We start from the raw sequence: 12998 nt of genomic DNA, 5'->3' as shown, positions 1-12998 counted from the left end.
AGAATTGGATTGAGCCCCAAAATTGTTGTTTGGCTAATGGGTATAGGTTTTGAAATCTTGGAATGATTCATGAAAAATCAGTCACTCTCAATACCCAAGTAGATTGGAGGGTTTTGATGAATCCCACATTTGATTCCAAAATCTTTAAAAAAAAAAATTATTTTTGGGATTTTTTAAAAATATATATTGGCTCTGTTTCTATATATTAATATTTATTTATTTATATATATAATATTTTTTATTTCAATTTTGTTTTATAATATGTATATTAATATATATTTATATGTATATTAATATATATTTAATATACATATATTAATATATATTAATATATAAATTATAAAAAAATTGAAATATATATTTATATATTTATATACTTATATATATAAATATATCTATTTATTTCAATTGATATAATATCTAATATACATATTAATATTAATATAATTTATATATATAATAAAATATAAATATTAATTGAAATATACATATTAATATATGTTAATATACATATTATAAAACAAAATTGAAATAAATATATAAATATAAATGTATAAATATTTTTGTTATATATATTTTAAACAAAAATATTTATATATAAATATATATTATTTTTTCAATTGATATAATATATATAATATACATAATTGACATATTAATATTACTATAATTTATATATATAATATACATAATTGAAATATACATATTAATATATATTAATATACATGTTATAAAACAAAATTGAAATAAATATATTTATAAATTTATATAAATATATTTATAAATATATTTATAAATTTATATCAATATATAAATAAATATATTTATATATTTATGTAAATATAAATATAAATAAATTTATAAATATATACATAAATATTTTTTAAACAAAAATATTTATATATAAATATATATTATTTATTTCAATTGATATAATATACATAATTGAAATATACATATTAATATTACTATAATTTATATATATAATATACATAATTGAAATATACATATTAATATATATTAATATACATGTTATAAAACAAAATTGAAATAAATATATTTATAAATTTATATAAATATATAAATATATAAATAAATATATTTATATATTTATGTAAATATAAATATAAATAAATTTATAAATATATACATAAATATATTTTAAACAAAAATATTTATATATAAATATATATTATTTATTTCAATTGATATAATATACATAATTGAAATATACATATTAATATTACTATAATTTATATATATAATATACATAATTGAAATATACATATTATTATATATTAATATACATATTATAAAACAAAATTGAAATAAATATATTTATAAATTTATATAAATATATATAAATAAATATATTTATAAAATTATATAAATATATATATAAATAAATATATTTATATATTTATATAAATATAAATATAAAATATATTTATAAATATTTATAAATATATTTTAAACAGAAAATTAATATTTATATATGAATATATATATTGTGGATGGGTATGTGGGAAAAGCATTTGAACGAGGAAGAAGAAAGATATGAAAAGAAAAAAGAAATTAAAGGTAAAAAAATTGATTATTAAATTTGATACCCATTCCTTACCAATATTTACCAAGCACCCCCATTTGTAATCATACCTTTGTCCAAAACCCATACTAAGTTTTTTTGTATGATTCCAATTACAATTCCAATTCTTAAGCTTGAACCAAGCGCCCCCTAAGTGTTACAGTGTACATGATTCATGACAATTAAAATATTTTTAAGGGAAAATCGTCCAAAATGTCCCTCATATTTTGTAAAATGACTTTTTTCGTCCCTCACTTTTAAAAGTGTAATTTTATATCCCTTAAATATTTACATCGGTCAAATTTAGTTTCTAACTAGGTTTCCGATCATTTTTTCACCGGAATTCACCACGTGCAAGGCACGTGATCATTTTTAAAGGGTAAATTTGTCAAATTATATTTTACATAATCTAATCTATAGTCCTCCACATTTTATAAAACAAAATTTTCTTCCCTCAGATTTTATAAAATAATTTTTTCATCCCTCACATTTCAAAAAAAGAATATTTCCATCCCTCACTAATTATGTGTGTGAGGGAAACTCTAAAAAATATATATGTGTGTGAATACATTTTGTTTAAACACATGTATATGTCTATTTGATTTTGCTTAATAATACGAATAGCATAAATATATGTATGTATCTATTTGATTTCACTTAACAATACGAATACCATATATTATACGTGATCATTTGATTCCATCTGGTATTAGCTAGTAAAAAATCTTGCATTCATTATCAAGTTGGCCAATAAAGCTATTTTCGGTCAAAATACAAAAAGAATATGCAAATTAAGGTTCTATTGGTAAATATTAGTCATAATCATAAAAAAGAGATGATAGCCTACAAGTTGGCCCCAATTACATACATGTGTTTATGCTATTATTATTAAGCAAAATCAAATAGACATATACATGTGTTTAAAAAAAATGTATTCACACACATAATTAATGAGAAATGAAAATTTCATTTTTTGAAATATGAGGGATAAAGAAATTCATTTTGCGAAATGTAAGGAATAAAAAAATCATTTTATAAAATGTGAAGGATGAAAAAAATTATTTTATAAAATGTGGAGGATTATAGATCAAATTATGTAAAATATAATTTGACAAATTTACCCTTAAAAAATGATCACTTGCCTTGCACATGATGGATTCCGGCCAAAAAATGATCGGAAACCTAGTTAGGGACTAAATTTGACCGATGTGAATATGTAAGGGATATAAAATTACACTTTTAAAAGTGAAGGACGAAAAAAGTTATTTTACAAAATGTGAGGGACGTTTTGGACAATTTTTCCTATTTTTAATTTCAATTTCAATTTTTGCATCTAATGATGTACGGAGAATTTTAGAAACCCCCTTGAGATTTCTCATAGCCGCACTCCCCTCCTGTGAGGTTTTCAAAATATTAGAGACATCCCTAGAAGTAAGTATCTAGTACCAAATCCAACCTAATTCAAAAGGACAAACAATAAAAAAAATTTTGGGAGATAGAGAGAGAAAACAGCCTGGTACAACAAATTCCCTCAAGTCTTGCATTAGTGAGATAACTAGTTTTGTACCCGTTCATTGAATGGGAATCGTCGAAAAATAATGAACTTTAGTCAATTTATAAAAATGTCGATATAAAATACATATTTAATGTATAATTTATTATAACTTGTCTTAAGTATATTACTATGTGTGCATTATAATGTAAAGTATTCTTATAATATAAATTTGAATATCTAATTCAGTGAATTATAATTTAAAAATAGAAAAAATAACATTCAACAATATCATAACATTCAAAAACTTGAAAATAAATAAAAAGTGCAGTAAATAGTATCAAATAATATTCTACTATTCAGAAACTTGTTTTTTTTTCTGTTTGAATATTCTCCTCGATTTGTCCGTGCAAATCAGCATTTATTGATTTTCTATTATCACTGAATGATAGCAAAGTAGGATAACTAAGTATAAAAAAAATAAATGATGTATCGCATTCAAGTTTGTGTATAACAATACGTAAAGATTATAATTAAGGGCCAAAGTCTTTTAATTAACTAATGAATTTGCAAATATATCTAATAGAGATATTTTTGTCTCTTGTATTTATATCGCATTACTTTCCAGTATCTTTTGTTTTTGGTTGTTTTTCCTGAAGACAAATTAACAAACATCGTAGTGTATGATCACAAAAATCAATTAACAAACATGTTAGAAAAAATCCTACAAAAATAACGATGAAAGTACTTGTTTAAATCCTATGTCTTCATACAAAACAAATAGAAAATAAAACAAAAAAAAAACAAAATTCAAGATCTGTTACTAAGCTCTTACAATTGAAGATCAACATGCCTTTTTAAATATATATATATATATATATATTGAAAGAAGATGTATCTGATAATCAAGAGGAGTGAAAACCCAAAATTGATACTTTAATATGCCAATCGCTTGCACTGGAAATATCTAACCATGAATTTGATGCTTGAAATCAATATATTAGAGGCTATATTTAGTATAGACATAGGAAATAAGAATTGATAAGAATACAAAGAAATATTGATAAGAACATTAAAAGTATGTTTATCTTAATTTAAGTTACTTAAAGTACGTAACTTTGGGTAGGAAATAAGAATCCTATAATATTAAGAATTCTTATAAGAAATAAAACCATAATCGCCCAAATAACTTTGGGTAGGAAATAAGACCTTATGTGACCCGTACTATGCACGTACATAAACCTGTACGTAATGAATTTACAAATTCGTTATCAAGATAGATTTTACCGACTTTAAAATACCACCTCCACTATATCGAGTCCTTTAAGTGCATGGATTCCTATAATGTGGGTCCACACACAAAATATTTTCTACCATCTGGGCAAAGATGTATTGTGATTAAGGAATTATTAGCCGAAATATGTTAAAAAAAAGACAGGCGGAGGACACTACGGACGAACGGAGGCCTTTCTCTTGGATTGGAGGACACTACGGACGGAGGGTCGGGTAGGGGCCTTCAGGGTGCAAAACTTCAACAAATATCTAATGTTTTATCTCATCTTTCTTTAGCTATGATAATGGGATTTTATTTCTTTGGTTGATGACACTCCATTTTCTTTATGGACTTTTCCAGAAATTTTCAATCAGATGAAGTGTCATTTCTCTTTATACATCAATTATGCATGGGGACTGTGAGTCTTGTAAAAACTTTCTCGGGCTAACTTTCTTTAATTTGATTGTTTGTATGTTGTTCTATATATGGGTAGATTTATCTTAAAATAAAAAGGATCTATGATGAAACTGTTAAAAAAAAAAAGAATAGGACACTATAAAAAAATATATTATCATTTATTCCTATATATCTAATAGAGGAGATTTATGTCTCTTTTATTTATATCGCATTACTTTCCGGTTCCTTTTTTGGGTAGAAAATAAGAATCATATAATATTAAGAATTTTTACAGGAAATAAGAATTGATATATATCCAAACAAAAAAGGAGTAAGTCACGTAGAAAACTACTTGCCGTCTCGTTAAGTCAATTAGGAAAGAGAAAATATGAAGGGATAAGTATGAGGATACGACTTTATTATATATATATATATATGATTTCATATAAACAGTATCTAGGGAATTTAACAAGAATAAAATTTTAGAGGAGGTTTCAAAAATAGAAAATCAGGTAAGCATAATCTGCCATACACAAATAACAACTGTATCAACATAAGTTACCAAAGAATAAAAAATTTTCAGTACAAAATTCTTAGAGACTAACCCGAAGATGTGATTTAAAGAGCTCTTAAATCCTCTGCAATAAAGGTGACAATCTTCACATATAGTTTAAAAACCACTGCTTCTCTTACTCCAAATGAAGTGACTCTTATTCTTACAGCTTTCTATGCCATAAATCAACTAGAAAATGATGCCTGAATTTGGTGACTTTTTTCTCATGGTATTTTAGATATTATTTGCACTTTTAAATTATCATTAATTCAGTGAACCATATTTGTAACTAATTTAAGTATATTTTGTACAAATAATTGTGAAATATCTAATAAGTTATGTGGGTATTTGAGTCATTTCGCCCATGATTATGTAAGACAATGAGACCTAATGTTCTACCAAGAGAGGTCCCTAATATTTTGAAAATTTCAGAAGAGCAGAGTGAGACTGTCAAAAATTTCAGGGGAGGTTTTTGAAATTATCCCTTAAATGTATGACAACGAAAAAATGTTTTATTTTAGGTAACCGATTGTTGTCTCCTTCTCTCTTGAATTATTTTTTCCAACTTCTCTACAGAACTCTTTTAGTGAAAATCTCTCATAACTCTCACATGGGAGAGAAACTAGACAAATTTGGTCTTTTTCTATAAGACGAAGCCATCCCTCTAGTTTTTTTCGTTTTCTTTACTTCAATAAAATCTTTCTTAGGGTTTTATACTAAGAGTTTTTCCTTGTGAGAGTTTCTTTTTTTTAGTTTTTTGTCTTTTTTGGAGAAATTTGATAATTTTTATATTCAGTTTTTCATGTCTATAATTTCTCTCTTTATCATTGCCAGATCTAAACTTTTCTTGGAATTTGAACCAATTATCAATCATATCTAACTATTAGAAAACATGCACAAAACTATTAGGTTACAATAATTCATCTAGATAGCAAATATATTGAGCCATCATTGTTTTGTGACGTACAAATTTACAATAATTCAAACATGACCTCATAATATTTTATTTTTCAAGATCGCATAAGTTATACTATATGATTTCTCCATTCCCACTTTTTAAATTCCACCCACTTTCACGCTTTTTTTTAAAAAAAAAAAAAACTTTATATGATTTCGAAATGGAAAAGGATTAACATTGAGTCCTATTCTCCTTGTCTACTCAGTTATCAAATGTATTTGTCCAAGAATGGATTGGCGGAGAAATAGTATGAAATGCACTTAAATTATCAATCATGTAGATTGTGATGAGTAGTCATTCATCGTTGTATTTACACTAATAAAGACAGCCATTAATGAGTAGAGCCACTGCTTGTACGACAAATAAATAAGTCTTGTTTTTCCTCCTTGGAATTTTTCGGAAACATCAGATATGGACAGCTTATCGACCTAGGAATAACGGAAAAGGGGGATGGCTGTACTTAGAATTAGAAACTATATGATGATTATATGGCTTGAATCGAATAAACACCCAAATAAAAATCAACAAGTGGAAACCAAGAAGAAAGAAAATCTTAGAGTCCGTTTGAATTATTATTTTCTAGAGTTCTCGTAGATAAATGTATTATAGTGATCTTATATATGTGAAATAAAAATATGATTAAAAAATATAACCACAAAAAACATAAAAGATTTTTTTGAAGGAAAATGATAATCAAAACCAGGCAAGCCGGAATCGAAGTTCAAAGTGCTTGGCAGCTGGAGAGCCTATAATCGGTCGAAAGTTGCAGAAAACGTGCGGGTAGCAATTTGCTCATTTCCTTCGAATGTCCACACCCAATAAAGCTACTACACGTAAGTTGGCATTTGCCACCAGAAAAGTCTTGATATATTAATGCTATTATACGGTACTGGATGGCATTGGCATTCAACAAGGATTAGCTGCTAGGACTTTGTTAGAAGAACAGCTGCTAGGTCTTGGACACCAGAAATGAATGCTTGGTGTAGACGTGATTAAACATGTCCCAGAAATGAATGCTTGGAAAGTGAATTTTTTGAGAGTTTGTCTAAAACTTACTGTAGCTTATTGTAGAAATTTTAAAAAAATTTTTTGAATATTTTGAAGTGTATAGTTTAAAAACTTTGAGAAAATTTTTGAGATTACTGTAGCTAAAGTTTTTAAAAAACTTGTAGCAGACAAACTTGGCAAATCTAATAAATGAAAATTATTGATAAAATAATAGTGAAAGTACAATTAACAAAATGAGGAAGGTGCAATTAACATTTTTCATCATTTATATACTAGCACATAGTTGGTATTAGACCTATTTATTTCAAATTTATTGTTCTAACATCTATCATATCTGTCCGTAATTACTCTCTCCCTAATTTTCCCCTACTCCCGTCATCAACTTACGGACATGGACAGATTCCCTAATTGATTAAGATTTTGATATCAACTATATATTTCTAGAATCACTCATTTCTTCTACTCCTAATTGATATTCACTTTCTTATAATAATTTTCTTTTCTGAAATAATATACTTTCAGAGTTTCATTCTTATTTAATAACTTTAGCACATGATTTTCCAATAAATGGTAATTAATATGCTAATTGTTTCGTTATTTCTATTGTAACTACCCTTTCCTTTCATAAATATAAGAGATAGTACTATTGCAATGGCGGGTTATTTATGCGTTATCATTATCCAAAAAATTTAGTATCAGAACAAGGTTTCCATTTAAAGACTCCAAATTAATGAATTATTTTAGGATTAATATTTCTTACACTATTAGTTTATATGGTTGGATGAATGCCCCATCATCTAAATTTGAATTTAAACATCAAATTTTGTATATGTTGCATGTATCTACACCCGCTAGTGTATACAATGTTAGTATATAAAAGATTTATCATTTATTTATGAGTAAATCTTATATACATTGATAGTGTATATACTATCATCATTAGATCATGACATATGTACAAAAGTTAGATTGTAAATTCAAATTTTGAATAGTTATTTATAATTCAAGGCTAATAGTATATAGAAAAGATTAATCCTTATTTTTATTCCTTGCTTTGTATGTATGCCTTCTTGATATCATTTTTAATCTTAGGTTTTAATTTTTTGAGAAATTGATCTTAATTTGTAAACCATTTAAATGCAAGCAGGAGCAACTAATATGGGCTAAACATGCACATAGTAATCTTACACAAAAGTAGGTGTATTGATAAGCGCTCAACAATACAAATTCCAAAATTTCGAAGCGTAGTAAAATCTACTTTTCAATTTCAGGTTTTTTTCTTTTCTAATTACTTCTTGTAAATGATTAGATACAGAAAATTTGTAGAAAAAGGTCAAAAGTATTGTAACTTTCTAATTTTTAGTGGGAATGTGTTTCATTTATCCACCTTTTTAACCAAAATAACTTCCTGTCTAAATTTAGTAGTCACCAAAATAACCATCCACGTCACGAAAAAGCTAAGCATTAGAAGTAGTATTTTTGAGACTTAGGTTCCGTTTGATAAAATTAAATCTGAATTTTGAAGTCTGAATTATGAAATCTGAATACTGAAACTAGAGGTGTGCATCCGGTGTAAAAGCGGTAATTCGGTGCAATGAATTCGGTGAATTCAGTTATTCGACTTATAGAAATCTAAACCGTTTTCAATTTCGAATTGGCCATAACCAAATTCATTCCGCAACCGATTTCAAATTCAAAAATGGTAATGAATTCGGTCTAACAGAATTCATCTATTTAAAAAAAAACTAATTTTTTAAAAATTATTACTGATTTGATCTCCAAATTTATTCATAATTTAACACATTACTTATGTTCTAATCATTTTGTGGTTTAATTTAATTGGCATTTATTTGATCACTTATACCTAGAATCCTAAGTCGATGATTTAAGGAACATATATAAAAAGTGATTAATTTAAACTAGAATAAACCTTAGACTGTATAATAATTAATGATAATTTATGAATTTATAATTTACAATGATTAATAATAAGTAATATTAGTTACAAACTTACAAATTACAATTATTAGTGATAAGTTATATTAGTTACAAACTTATAATTTATTTCAAATCAAAATAAAACTTATTTACTTACATATATTATTGTAAAAGTCAATACACTAATACATTAATGGGTTTGTTTGGATAAGAGTTTATTTGGATGATTTATTTGAGATAATTACTGTAACACTTTTTATGATGTGATGTATGTGAGATAAAAAGGTGATTGGGAAGATAAAAAAGTGGTTGAAATTTGTGAAGTAAATTTTTTTATTTGAAATCAAGCCAATCCAAACAAACTCACATGCATTCACTTACACTGCTTAGTTGTCTTGTCTATACTTAAAACCTTAAGATTAGTGAATAGATAATATGAATTTTTATGTTAAATATGTAATATAAATTTAGAGCACACTAATGCTTGCAAGTTACAGATTACGCATTCAAATATTCAATAATTCAAATATGAATGATCAATGATGTATCAAATTACCAATATCTAAATTCTAATTACTAATTATATTTATTGTTTAATATTTAGTATTATATCTAATTCTAGTCATGTTACTCATGTATAAAATACTAAGTAGTTATCTTATATTGTTATGTATTACCATATATTTGTATTATTATAGTCATATAACAATTAACAAATACTAAAATAATATATTGTACGTTATTATATATTATTATTATTATAAGTACATGATATGATGATAATACCATATATTAATTATTATTAATAGCATTTACCTATATAATATAATAATATATTAGTAATATATACTAATACTAAATAGCATTTATCTATATATTATATAATTTTATATACCAATTTGGTATTCGAATGTGGTAATGTGGTACCCTATTTCAATTACCGAATTTGAATACGAAATCGGTTATTACCAAATTCATAATCTCATTACCTATTTCATACCATATTAGAATTCGGTGAATTCAGTATGTACCGAATTTGTACCAAATTACCAAATACCCAATTTCAAATTACCGAATTGAATTTGAATTCGGTATGAACCGAATTTGCTCACCCCTAACTGAAACAATTAATTTGCCGAATTTTAAGCACCGAAAAGAAATATATGAATGTCTGAATTTTAATGTTAAACCTATTTATACGGTTTGATAAACATTTATAACTAAATACTTAATAAGTTAAATTTGACAAATTTGCCCTTATATTTTTCATCCAAAAAAGAAATAGAACCTATGATTTAATTAGCTAAAAATGTTAGGTATGAAAATGATAATATATATTTTTAATCAAATTAATATAAAAGATGAAATATATTATATGAGTATGAATAAGATGTGAAAATCATTCAAAAAGGAAAAAAATAGAAAATCATTAGATAGAGAATATTAGATAGTTTAATTAAATAAGAATTTTGAACATAATTAACAAACAAGGGTAGATTTGGTAAATAAGATAAGGTAATTGAAGTAATTCTAGTGATTCTTATCAGAATTAAGCATTCAGTTAGGATTCTTGTGCTGAAAAAAATATACACAAGTTCAGCACTACTTAACAAGTTCAGCAAATGGATTTTCATTTATCAAACACTCAAAACATCTGAATGTCTGAAAAAATTCAGATTCAGCACTTTTTTATGTTATCAAACAGACCCTTAAATGAAAATCTTTTCTACAATTAATATAAACAAGAAACTAATGGAAAATCTTATATTCCTCAGTGTCTGTACATATATACATACTTTTGTATGTATTAATTGTGAAAACATTAGAGTCAATATTATTATCCTCGTTTAAGTTGTTGTTGTCATTTCCAGGTTGTACAAGAAGTTACTAAACATGAAACTCTCTACTGAAAATCCTGACTACGTCTGGTAATTATGTGGTAACATAGTCGGAAGATGAAAGTAAAATGAAGGTTATTTGATAGTACATATCTAGAAAAAACCAAAGATGAAACTGATAAAAATTTGATTAAGAATTATTTTTAGTCAAGGTGATACGGTTCTCGATCAACTCGTTTCGAGACATGTAGCACGCTTGCCCAAGGATCTAGTGAGGTTGTCTAACGCTTGGATTGTGGAACCTAAAACCAAAACGGACTACACGAATTGATTGAAGGTGGTAGAATGACGACTCCAATTGAGGTGAATACTCCAGTGGATAGGTTGGTAGAACAATCAAGGACAATACGCAAGATTGCTCAAGAACCTTTGCCTAGCAAGTTAAGGTTCGAATGCTCTCAATAATTTGAACAGAAACAAATCAGAATTTTATTATCAAATTGTGTACGCCCAACAGTACATGAAGGAGCCTTTTTATAGGCTAGAAACTTAGGAGCCTAATCCATTTGAGACAAGGATTTGCGGCCCATCTTCCTAACACTAGCAAGAGTAATTCGGTCCATATTTATATGAGTTGGGCCGACTTATTTAACTCCACTAATTAACAAGACTATCGAATTAAAACATGACATCATAATAACCAATCCAACTAACAAAACCAGTGGCTAACAGTGCCCGGCCCAAGTAGCGAAGGCCAAATTAGCAACTTCCAAGCTTTTAATGTTCCTATGGACCCTTAGTTCATCATTCGGCCTCAAATCCGTGCACACATCACAAGGTCATCAAAATTGATACCGAAGATCAATTCAATTCGCTTTACGTGGACCAGTAAATCACTAGTTTGAGTCTCGGGTGGAGAACCATTATTGATTCCTTTGGAAAAAAGAATAACAAAAAAAAGTCACCAAACTAAAATCGGGTATCTTATTCAATTTTTCTTTTCTTTTTGTGGCTTTGCATGTCAGCATTTTTCATTAACTTTCTGTAAGAGTGCATTAATGCAAATACAATAGGAGATATTTGGAATAATATTTTGACAAAAATACTGTAGCAATTTTTGTAATGTGATGTGAATGAGATAAAAAGGTAGTTGAAAAAAAATAAAAGATAGTTAGAAAACGTGTTTAGATGCAATGAAAAAAATTTGCAATTAAACCTCTATACAAACATCCTCTTTATCAAGAATTAATTAAAAGTATAAGAGGTCAAGAAGGTCTTGATCTAGTAGTTAAAATTAAAACTCTTAAATTCAAAGGTCCTAGGTTCTAAATTACTTTTCCTCCCCATGCTTTTTAAATTCCATCCCTCCCTTGTTAGAAAAATTTTTGAAAAAAAAATTAAAAGAATAGGAGATATGCAAGATGAGATTAATCCTATTCACTGTGTATCCCACTACAAAGTTAACTACCACAATATATTCCCGACAAAAGAAAATCAACATGAGATTGTTTTTCTTTATATTTGAAATATATATAATTAAAAAAATATATTTATGATACAAGTAAAATAATATTTTGAAAAAAATATGTAATCCAGATTCCAGACATACCCATTGTCTTTAGTTCTTAAATATGTAGGGACATTTATGCATACAGCACAAGTCCAACCGGGCGTCCACATAGATGCTGACATGGGAAACTTCTGTAGTTATGCTCTTAAATATGTAGCAATTCAAAATGTTGCCCCATTTAGGAGACTATTTGTTGATTACTCATCTTTCTTCATGTTTGGTGCATATATCACCTTTTTTTTTAGGTGGCTAAATTCTTTTTTTTCCCAACAAACGAGGTGGGTAAATTCAATTTGGTAGGAAAAAGATACAATGTAGATGTTTCTGTATTGCATGAATTTTTGTACTTTCTCAAAACGCAAAATTACTTGAAAATTTTCGTAGTTT

This window comes from Coffea eugenioides, chromosome 10 (assembly GCF_003713205.1).
Source record: "Coffea eugenioides isolate CCC68of chromosome 10, Ceug_1.0, whole genome shotgun sequence".
NCBI classification, from domain to species: Eukaryota; Viridiplantae; Streptophyta; class Magnoliopsida; order Gentianales; family Rubiaceae; genus Coffea; species Coffea eugenioides.
The sequence above is the reverse complement of the archived record's forward strand: the minus strand, read 5'-3'. Positions refer to the sequence as shown.